The sequence below is a fragment of the Heptranchias perlo genome, unplaced genomic scaffold, assembly GCF_035084215.1.
Source record: "Heptranchias perlo isolate sHepPer1 unplaced genomic scaffold, sHepPer1.hap1 HAP1_SCAFFOLD_59, whole genome shotgun sequence".
NCBI classification, from domain to species: Eukaryota; Metazoa; Chordata; class Chondrichthyes; order Hexanchiformes; family Hexanchidae; genus Heptranchias; species Heptranchias perlo.
This window is the reverse complement of record NW_027139612.1, coordinates 454,761-464,894: the sequence shown is the minus strand read 5'-3', so window position 1 is coordinate 464,894 and position 10,134 is coordinate 454,761. Positions and strand designations below refer to the sequence as shown.

Here is a 10,134-nt window from a genome sequence, read left to right as displayed (position 1 = left end):
CAGAACTATGGGGCATCGTTTCAGGATAATGGGTCGGCAATTTAAGACTGAGATTTGAAAGAATTTCTTCACTCAGAGGCTGGTGAATCTTTGGAATTCTCTACCCCAGAGGGCTGTGGATCCTCAGTCGTTGTATGTGTTCAAGGCTAAGGTGGATCGACTTTTGGATACTCGGGGAATCAAGGGATATGGGGATCGGGCGGGAAAGTGGTGTTGAGGTTGAAGATCAGCCATGATCTGATTGAAGGGTGGAGCGGGCTCAAGGGGCTCTATAGCCTACTCCTGCTCCTATTTCATATATTCTTGTGTTCTTATGATCAGGACAGTTGCTGGAGACTGGTATCTACATGATGCAAATTAGTGCCTACTGGGTAATGGCTGTACGGTATTTCTTTTTCACACAATCACAAGTTTACAAAGGGTGTAGCGGAGATTAATTGCGTTTTTATTTGATTCCTCACAAATGAATAGCACAATGAATGGTCGAGGAATTGGTCCGCGCTCATCTTATGTTAAAGGGGGCTCGCTGACGTTGGAGAGCGGTGTTGCCGCATCTGTTTAGTAAGACTATACTTTTGGAGATCATTTCTATAGTTTTTCAACTTGAGAAATGTGTTCTGAAGCGTTTGGTTTCATCAACCATGAGGAGGAGATGGAATTTTTCCTTCTGAGCGTGAAGCGGGTTGGAAGTGTTGCTTGAGACCAGCGCTTGTGGCCATTGATGACCGTTCCCTTCTCTCAGTGTGCGAGAAGTGGAAGAAGGAAATGCATTCTGAGTGGTTCGTGTTTCTACAGCTCAAAAGTAGCAATATTTATCCGGTAATTATCTTATATTTAAAGGTGCTTCCCTCCAGTGAGAGTGCAAGTCTCGACCATCTCAGCCGAACTCGTGCTGCTATCTGTTGCTCTCCCCTACTTTTGTCGGTTTTTAAATGATCAGTCAGAATGTGCACTGAATTGATTTGGTACAGTCGATGTAGTTAATGGGGCACAAAATCTTGACTTGCATTACTGATTAAAATGATGCCCCGCCTGCCATCTCAGGTGGATGTAGAAGATCGCATGAAACTATTTTGAAGATCTTGAGGGGAGTTCTCCCAGGTGTCCTGGTCAATATTTACCCCTCAACCAAAATCACTAATACAGATTATCTGCCCAATACACCATTGCTGTCAAGGGTCAAGAGGGGCCTGCTGTTCCTGCAGGAGTGCGGGATACTGAACCTCAGCAACTATCGGCAGTGGTCACGCATATGGACCCAATAGCAATTGAACTGGTCGGGAATCAACGATAGTCATTCCTCAGGCCTGCGGATTCTGTTGTGAGGAGAACAATTCACCATCCCCGAGGTCAGAGAGGTGTTGGGTGGCCGCCTGCTCGCAGCAGGCGTTCTGTACAATAACGCCCCGCTCCGACTGCGGCCAACATAAAAGGGGATCCAAACATCTTCTACAAGCATGTAAAAAGTAAACGGATCGTAAGTGGAGGGGTGGGCCGATTAGAGACCATACAAGAGATCTACTAATGGAGGCAGAGGGGATGGCCGAGGTACTAAATGAAAACTTTACATCTGACTTTACCAAGGAAGAAGTTACTGCCAGAGTCTCAGTAAAGGGATATACAGTTGAGATACTGGATGGGCTGAACATTGATAAAGAAGAGATACTAGAAAGGCTAGCTGTATTTAAAGTAGATAAGTCACTCGGTCCGGATGTGATGCGTCCTAGTTTGCTGAGGGAAGTAAGGGTGGAAATTGTGGAGGTACTGGCCATAATCTTCCAAACATCCGTAGAAATGGAGCCAGAGGACTGGAGAATTGGACATATTACACCCTTGTTCAAAAGAGGGTGTGAGGATAAACCCAGCAACTATAGTCCAGTCAGTTTAACCTCGGTGGTGGGGAAACTTTTAGAAATGATAATCCGGGACAGAATTAACATTCACTTGAACGAGTGTGGGTTGATTGGGGAAAGCCAGCACGGATTTGTTGAAGGCAAATCGTGTTTAACTAATCTGACGGAGTTTTTTGATAAGGTAACAGAGAGTGTCGATGAGGGCAATGTATTTGAGGTCGTGTATATGGCCTTTCAAAAGGCGTTTGATAATGTATCTCATGGTCGGCTTGTCATCAAGATTGCGGCCCATGGAATAAAGGCGGCAGTAGCAAGATGAATACAGAATTGTGTCAGTGACAGGAGACAGAGAGTAGTGGTGAACGGTTGGTTTTCGGACTGAAGGGAAGTGTGCAGTGGTGTTCTCCAGGGGTCGGTGCTGGTACCGCTGCTTTTCTTGATATTTAATAATGAATTGGGCTTGGGTGCACAGGGCACAATCTCAAAACTTGCAGATGACACGTAACTTGGTGAACAGTGAGGAGGATAGTGGTAGACTTTAAGAGGATATAGACAAGCTGGTGGCTTGGGAGGAGAAGTGGCAGATGAAATCGAACACCGAAAGATGCGAAGTTATACATTTCGGTCAGAAGAACGCGGAGAGGCAATCTAAACTAGAGGACACGATTCTAAAAGGGGCACAGGAATAGAGAGATCTGGGGGTATATGTGCACAAATCGTTGAAGGTGGCAGGGCAAGTTGAGAAAGCGGTTAAAAAACATACGAGATCATGTGTTTTATAAATAGGGGCATAGAGTATACAAGTAAGGAAGTCATGATGAACCTTTATAAAACATTGGTTCAGGCACAACTGGAGTATTGTGTCCAGTTCTGGGCACCGCACTTCAGGAAAGATGTGACGGCCTTAGAGAGGGTGTAGAAGAGATTTATTAGAATGATTCCAGGGCTGAGGGATTTTAGTTGCGTGGATAGACTGGAGAAGCTGAGTTTGTTCTCCTTGGAACAGAGAAGGTTGCGAGGAGATTTGATAGAGGTATTCAAAATCATGAAGGGTCCAGACAGAGTGGATATAGACAAACTGTTCCCATTGGCGGAACTGTCAAGGACCAGAAGGCATAGATTTAAGGTGATTGGCAAAAGAGCCAAAGGTGACATGAAGAAAAACTTTTTTACACCGCGAGTGGTTAGGTTCTGCAATGCACTGCCCAAGGGGATGGTGGAGGCAGATTAAATCATGGGCCTTCAAAAGGGAACTGGATAAGTACTTGAAAGGAAAAATGTGCAGGTCTACGGGGATAGGGCGGGGGAGTGGGACGAGTTGGATTGTTCTTGCATAGCGCGGGCGTGGACTCGACGGGCCGAATAGCCTCCTTCCATGCTGTTACTTTCCTATGATTCTATGATTCTATGATTCTAATGTGTACGCCCCGAACCTCAGGGGCGAGCGGCTGGAGGTCTTCCAGCATCTCCCGATGCCGCTGGCGACCTCCTGTCATGTCGTTCTCGCAGGAGCCTTCAACTGCATCATCGGTGCGGCTGGACGCTCCAGCAGGGCCAGGGGAATACTGGACACCATGTCCAAACTCCTGATGAAAGCGGTAAAAGATGCTAAGCTTTGTGACATCCTCAGCAACCCTGTAGATGGAGCTGCACAAGAAAAACCTGGTCCAGGCTGGGCGGGTCCATCCGTTCCAGGATAGACTTCCTGTTTGTGTCCCCAACGCTCAAGGTCAGATCCACCGACGTCCAGCCGGTGTTCCTTTCTGACCACTGCCTCCTACTGGCTGACTGCCAATCGCAGGCGGACCAGAGGATGGGCAGGGGGATATTGAAGATGAACGTGATACTGTTGACCCCGGAGAACATCGAGGAACTAACGAGGGATTACACAGGGTGGAGGACCGTGAAACCCCTCTTCGACACCACGGTGCACTGGTAGGAAGCGATCAAGGCCCATATCAGGAAGTTCTTCATCCTCAACGGTGTTCAGGATTCGAGAGAGTGACAGAGGAAAGTATCACAACTCCAGAAAAGCATGCAGGATCTGGTCCAGCTGCAGTTAATGCGGGTCGATGTCGGGGAAGATCTCTGAGAGGTGAAGGACCAGCAAGTCTCGCTTTTCACCTCCGAGGCCTCAAAGATCATCTTCCGGTCCAGGTTCCACTCCGTGGAGCAGGGCGAGAAGTGCTCGCGTTTCTTCTTCCAAAAACTGCACAGAGAGACCTCTGAAATCAGCAGCCTGAAGGAGGAAGACGGGTCAGTGACGTCTTCACAGAACGACATACTGAGGATCAGCAAATCCTTTTATGCCGGGCTGTCCGACTCAAGGCCCACAGACAGCACGGCCTCCCAATCCTTCCTGTCCTCTATCACGGAGGATTTAGAGGGCAGCGAGCAGCAGGGAATGGATCAGCCACTGACATTAGACGAGCTGACAAAGGCCCTCTGTTCCTTTGAGAAGAGTAGAAGTCCCGGGAGCGATGTCTTACTGGTTGAGTTGCACTCGGCTCTGAAGGACTGGATAGGCCCAGACCTGCTGGAAGTATACGGGAGTTTGCTTCTGGCAGGCAGCATGTCAGAGTCCATGAGGAAAGGCATCATCACGGTTATCTACAAGGGGAAGGGGGAGAGGGAAGAAATCAGAAATTGGCAATCCATTTCCTTGCTAAATGTCGACTACAAGATTCTGTCTAAGGTCATCGCCAATAGGCTCAAGTCTGCTCTGGAGCGAGTGATCCACCAGGATCAGACCTGTACTGTACCCGGCAGGAAGATCTCTGGTAGCCTTGTACTGCTCAGGGTTCAGCCTGGACCAGGAACAGGCCTTTGACAGAGAATCCCACACGTACATGATGGACATGCTCTCCAAAATGTGTTTTGTGGATGGAATCTGCGATTGGATCTGGCTGCACTACGCAGACATCCGTAGCACAGTCCTAACCAACGCATAGGTGTCGGAGAGCCCTCCAATCAGATCTGGAGTCAGGCAGGTCTGTCCTCTCTCCGCAGCCTTGATCGTATGTTGAATCAAGAAGTTTGCTGCGTTGATCAGGTAGGATGCAGATATCAGTGGGTGACTATCCTAGGCAGCGGATGCTCTCAGGTTAAGTCCTCCCAACACATGGACGACGTCACCGACGTTTGCTCCGATCAGCAGTAGGTTCACAGTCCTCAGCCCTACCGTGAGCTTCCCTCGAGGCAGCGGCGGGGAGGAGACCATCGACCATCTCCTGGTGGGCTGCTCTTTGGTGCAGAAGGTTTGGAGACAGATGCGTTTATATCTGTCCCGGTTCATCCCCAACACCTCAGTAACACAAGATGCTGTGCTCTACGGACAGTTCCCCGGGACGCACATCAAGACAGATATGAACTGCTGCTGGAAGGCCATCAACTCGGTGAAGGAGGCCCCTTGGTCCGCCTGAAACCTGCTGGTCTTCCAGCTGATGGAGCTGTCCATGACCGAATGTTGCCAACTGACATACTCCAAGGTCCAGGAGTACGTGCTGCGGGATATAACGAAGCGAGGTGCAGCCTATGCAAAAGGTTTACGGGGAAAGGCCACCGTGCAAGGCCATTTCGCCATGTATTGTAAAGAAAGTACTAGAAGAATAAAATTTTGGGGCACAGATACACAAATCACTAAAAGTAGCGACACAAGTTATAAAAGGCAAATCAAGCATTGGAGTTCAAATCTGGAGGCGTAGAATTGATACGCAAAGCAGTTATGTTAAACTTGTGTGGAGCCTGGGTTAGGCCACACTTGTAGCATTGCGGACAGTTCTGGTCTCCATATTAGAGGAAGATATAAAAGCTTTGGAGAGAGGGCAAAAAAGATTCACAAGGATGATACCAGAAGTTAGAAGATATACTTATCAGGAAAGGCTGAACAGGCTGGATCTCTTCTCTGAAGAAAGGAGAAAGCTGAGGGGTGACCTGATAGAGGCCTTTAAGACAATGATGGGGTTTGATAGGGTAGACGTAGAGAAAATGTTTCCACTTGTGAGGGAGTCCAAAATTAGAGGTCATAAATATAAGATAGTCACTTATAAATCCAATAGGGAATTCAGGAGAAACTTCATTACCAAAGAGTGGTAAGAATGTGGAACTCACCACCACAAGCAGTAGTTGTGGCAAATAACGTAGATGCATTTAAGGGGAAGCTAGATAAGCACAAGATGGAGAAAGGAATAGGGTATCCTGATAGGGTTAGATGAAGTGGGGAGGGAGGGGGCTCGTGTGCAGCAAAAAAGCTGGCATAAACCAGTTGGGCCGAATTGCCTGTTTCTGTGCTGGAGTATCGATGTAAGTCAATGTACTATTTTGAGGGTGGTGGAAGAGCAGAGGGACCTGGGGGCGCATATTCACAAAACTTTGAAGGTGGCAGGGCAAGTTGATAAGGCGGTTAAGCAAGTGTAAGGGATACATGGGTTTGTAAATAGGGGCATTGAATACACAAATAGGGAAGTGATGTTAAACCTTTACAAAAGACTAGTTAGGCCTCAGCCGGACTATTGTGTACAACACTGGACAACACACTTTAAGAAGGAAGACAAGGCCTTGGAGAGGGTTGAGTGGAGACTTACCAGGGTGAGACCAGGGATGAGTGACTACATTTTTGAGGAGGGATTGGAGAAGGTGGGATTGTTCGCCTTAGATCAGAGAAGGTTCAGGTTAAGGTTAACCTAATAGTGACGGGTTTTTATCGAGCAAACAGGGGAAACTGTTTACTCTGGCAAGTGGATTGATAACCAGAGGTCATAGGTTTAAAATAATTGGCAAAACAACTAGAGGGGATGTGAGGAGAATAGTTTTCACACACAGAGAGTTGTTGAGCATTTCCTGAAAGGATGGGTCCCTTTTCGAGGCTGCGTTCGTGTCAGAGGCTCCAAATTCATATCTTAACTGGGAAACTGCAGGAATAAGGTGAAACGGGTCTGCTTGTGTCCCTGGATTCAATGTGTAATATGGAGAAATCTGTAAAATGTATAAATGAATCTCCAGGAGTGAACATGGTCAATACAATTATATGAAAACTGTAAATGAAGCCGCTCATTGTTGGACCAGTCCTTTCTGAGCACAGCTTTTCACTTTATTCCTGAGAGAGGTCTCATTAAGACAAGGTTCTGAACTTTGAGAAGTTTGTGATATATCCACGTCATCATTTACATCGGAGTCAAAGCTGCTGAAGAAATGTGTTTGTTCAGATGACTGTAACTAATAGCAATGATCAGGGGTATAACCGTGTCAGTGGAGATTTACCCTCTGTATAAATCAGGGATCGCTGTAATGAATCCACACAGACTGCCTGCCGGAGCTGCGGTTTCCAGGCCAACAGAAGACATTGCTTCTCACAGAAATGGGATATTTAGTAATGTATCAGATAGAATGTATTTATTATCCAGTTCTTGCAGCCGTTGGAGTTCCAGGTCAGCCATTATCCCAGCTGTTCATGGTGTAAATCGATATTAACTCCGCTGCTGTGCTTGGCACTATTTTTCTCCCGTCGTGTATTACGCCGTGGACTGTTCTGTTCTATCAGTTGATCGACTGTCCTCAGTCTCTTGTCTTTTTGTCTTGCAGCAGTTGCATTGTATGCGTTATGATCTTCTATATCTAACCTTGTCATTGTTACTGAAATATTCTCTGTACTGAATGTTTTAGAATCAGGTGTCTGGGCTAATAGCTGGTATCAGACCACCAGGAGCTGTTAACAGTTTCATGTTGTGGAACTAACCTCTCCTGGAATATTTTTTCATAAATGTGTTTTCAGTGATTGGTCATGAGACAGCTCAGGGTCTCGGTGTTACAAGGAGGCAGTGCAGTGTCCTCTCTCCCAGATAACATGGTTCAGTTTAACAGGGATTTCAATGCATTTATTGGTTATCACTGTTATGAAAGATTATTTCATTGTGTGTGTATCTGACGCCGCTTCAGATGTCTGATTACTGAACTGAGTTTGATGCTGATTCTTTCACATCTCATTCTCTGATTAACTGTGGATGAATTCACTGTAAAATGCAATATTTCGAGGTTACGTTGTATCAGTTTGCACTTTATCTGTTGTAATCACGAGCCCTTCTATTTATCTGTCGATTATAAGTAGCAGCGGTGATGTTGGTGTTTTGTTAATTGAACAATGCCGCCATCTAACGCTGTACTTTTTAATTACAGGAGAAGGAATTTCAATTATTGTGAGGTGTGTCTGGAAGAGGGATTCAATTCTGTTTATTCCATGCATTATTGATGAAGTGAACAGTGTAGGTGAACAGGTGGAGACTTGGATGATCTGTGGACATATTAAACTGTTCACAGATGCTTCACCATTTAACAAACTGACATTAAGAATAGTATCATTGGAACATGGGGCTGGTGAAGAGAAAGCAGGCGCAGGATGTTAGGATTCACTCGGATGTGAAAAGGGGCATTGAGAAAGAGAGTGGAGACAGAGCGGAGACATAGAGAGGAGCGACAGAGAAAGTTACTGAGAAGGAAAACGAGAGGTAGGGAGAGAAGAAAGGAGAGAAATAGAGAGACAGAGAGAAAGATACACGTACAGAGACCGAGAGAGGGGGAGAGAGAGAGCAGCAGCGGTGTGAATAATTCATCGGAATGAACTGCTGAAACTTCCAGTACAATTATGAAGAGGAAATGTGATTTGAAGATGTTATTAGGACGTTGTCAGATTGTGAGAGTTTTATTGTACTCTCGCCGGGTGTGTTTATCGATATCAGGTCCTCAGTCTGTTCATTCAAATGTTCCATTTACTTGTTTACTGATTGAATACATAAACATAATTGAAATGTAATTAAAGAACAAAATCAGTGATTTCTTTATCACAATGAATTATTGGGATATTGTATTCTAGAAGCTGTGTGTCAGCTTCATTGAATAAAGGACGAGGCTAATTCAATTATTGTATTTTAATGTAATTTTATTTGATTATGCAAATTAAATTTATTGAACACATTATGTAACCAACGAGCAGTTCATTGACACTAATAACTAAAGAAATTAAAGGTTGAATTTATTGAATGGATTATGTTACTGGGACCTACAGATTAGATTTCCTCCAACACTCTGCTGCAGCCTCTCCCTGTGAATCCCAACCTCTCCTCCCACTTTATTGAATCCTCTGTCTCCTCATCCGTTGCCTCTGTTTATTCGTTTTCCCAAACCATCAGCTCCAGACTCCACTCCAGCTCCTACATGTCCTTCTCCGTGTCTTCCTCCCAATCTCACTCTCTCGATCGGCCTGCAGCTGTCTCTTCAATCCAATCCGAAGCTCAAACTCACCGCCACGGATCTTGGTCTTTCCCGTTTTGTGCCGGTCCGTGTCGGCTCTCTTCACCCAGAGCAACAAACCAGCAGCACCTCCCCCTGTCCTCTCAACTTCCCGGCTCTTCGCTCAATTTCTCGCCCATCTGGAGCCCAAATCCGGATTTAACCTGTTGGATTTCCGGTCTTTTAATCCCTTGTCCCTTCGCCACCGGCAGTGTTCCCTCACTCAGCCCTTCCAGTGGATCTGGTGCTCACTTTATTCACTTTCTATATCAATTTCCGAATTCATTAATGATAATTGTGTTTAAAAACATTTATCTGCCCGAACGCGCTGCCCAGGTCAGTGAATCAGATTCCACCGTTTGATGCAGCAACAAATCTGGAAATTTCACCTCAGTTCCTCTCAAACTGTTCCTTTATCGCCAGGTCTGATCAGTAATTTCTCTGCTTCATTTTCTCTCTCTCACAGTTAACTTGGTGGCGATTGTGATCCTGTCCCGAGGAAAGTGCGGACTCTCCAAATGTATCAGTGTCTACCTGGTGGGAATGGCAGTGGCCGATCTCCTGGTCGTTATCACTGCTGTCATACTGACCCGCATTTTTAATATTTATCTCCCAGTTTCATTCTTGACCATTACCCCCGTGTGCCGTCTCCTTCTCACCCTCAGTTTCGCAGCCACAGCGGCCTCTGTCTGGTTCACAGTGGTTTTCACCTTTGATCGATTTGTCGCCATTTGTTGTCAGAAGCTGAAAACAAAATATTGCACCGAGAAAACGGCGGCTTCTGTTATCGGGGTGGTGAGTGCTCTGAGCTGTTTACTAAACATTCCCGGGTACTTTGTATTTGACCCGGAATATATAATAGACAATGTACCCCGGGGTTGTGATTTGAAACTGACCTTTTTCACTTCACCCGCATGGGCAGCATTTGACTTATTTAGTCTTGTGTTAACTTCTTGTCTCCCATTCATTCTGATTTTACTGTTCAATGTTCTCACCGCCA

At 45.9% G+C, this 10,134-nt stretch overlaps 1 non-coding gene across 1 annotated transcript; it reads left to right on the top strand.

Annotated features, from left to right (window-relative positions):
• The first annotated feature begins 563 nt into the window (after positions 1 to 563).
• LOC137316382 (small nucleolar RNA U3) lies at positions 564 to 781 on the top strand. Its single transcript, XR_010961545.1, has one exon. It is a non-coding gene; the product is annotated as a small nucleolar RNA U3 (small nucleolar RNA).
• The last annotated feature ends 9,353 nt before the right edge of the window (positions 782 to 10,134 follow it).